This window comes from Pteropus medius, unplaced genomic scaffold (assembly GCF_902729225.1).
Source record: "Pteropus medius unplaced genomic scaffold, Ma_sr-lr_union100, whole genome shotgun sequence".
NCBI lineage: Eukaryota > Metazoa > Chordata > Mammalia > Chiroptera > Pteropodidae > Pteropus > Pteropus medius.
The window spans coordinates 17,485,271-17,486,688 of record NW_024355205.1 but is presented as its reverse complement, the minus strand read 5'-3'; positions in this window follow the sequence as shown (position 1 = coordinate 17,486,688).

Genomic DNA, 1,418 nt, shown 5'->3' with positions numbered 1-1,418 from the left:
ATAATTTTATGTAATCTATCTTTTCTTGATTGATTTGATATGACACCTTTAATATACAGGTATATTTTTCTATATGAATTGTGTCTTTTTTCTGATTCTCTATTCTATTTCAAAGATTATTTTCTGTTAGTTCCTTTCCAATGATTTTTTAAAAAAATATAAATTGTATTGGAGTGTGACATGCGTACAAAATGTGCAAGAATGATAAATGTATAAATCAATAAATTTTCACAAAGTGAGCTCACCTGTGTAAATGCCACTTAGATGAAGAAGCATGTTACCAGGAAGCCAGAAGCCCCATGTGCCCTTCCAGTTATCACCTCTCTATCACCTACATATACCACACCCCAAGGGTAACCAGTATCCTGACTTCTACTCTATAGAGTAGTTTTCCTTGGAAAGATAAAATATGTGCTCTTCTGTGTCTAGCTTCATTTGTTCAATATCATGTTTGTGAGAGTCGTCCATATTTTTGAATATAGTGGTTCTTTCTTTTTCTTTGATATATAGCATTCCAAATTTATGGGTATTCTACAATTTATCAGTTTCACTATAGATGGATATTTGAATTGTTGTCAGTTTGGGGCTCTTACAAACAAATGCTTGTAGATTTCACCCTACTCGCAAGAAAGCTTGCTGCAGTTTTATGGCAGAATACAAGGAATTCTTGGTTCAAAAATAAAGGACTTTATATTCACAACAATAGAAGTAGAATATCAGTAATTCCTTTTGCTAATTTCCCAAGCCCAACTTCCCATGGGGTCATGTGAAGAGGACCAGCTGATGCCTGCACAGACAGTGGAGAGAAATCCTGAACTAGCTTAGGGAATGCAAATAGTTTATCATGGACAGTAAGCATGCCTGCCCTTCACTCGGGAGGGAGACACTATCCCCTTCTTCCAAGGCTATAAGAAAACCTGCCTTTTATTTTGAATACAGACATCACCGAAAATAAAATCTAGAAAAGCAGCCAGTGTCTCTGCTTGCAAGACATGCAGAAATACAAGATAGGCATGGATAATTGTCTCCCAGTAGGAACAATACAAGTATATACCCACTATTACCAATGCTATTTAACATATTGCTGGGGGTTCTAGCCAATGAATGGTATGAGGGAAAAATAGAAACAAGAATTTGGAAGGGATAAAAGTTAAGAAAGAAAATTTTCATTATGTGGAGATGATATGATCATAAACCCAGGAAGCAAAGAACTTAAAAATTATTACAACTAAAAAAAGAATTCAATTGTTGGGCAAAAGATCAGTTTTTAAAAAACCAGAAGCAGCAATAACCAACTAGAAAATGTAATAAAATACTTATTTTCATAATTTCAATCCTCGAAGCAGTAAAAATCATGAAATGTCTGAGGAATTAATTTAACCATGAACACTAAAGCCATACTTAGAGAAAACTTGAAA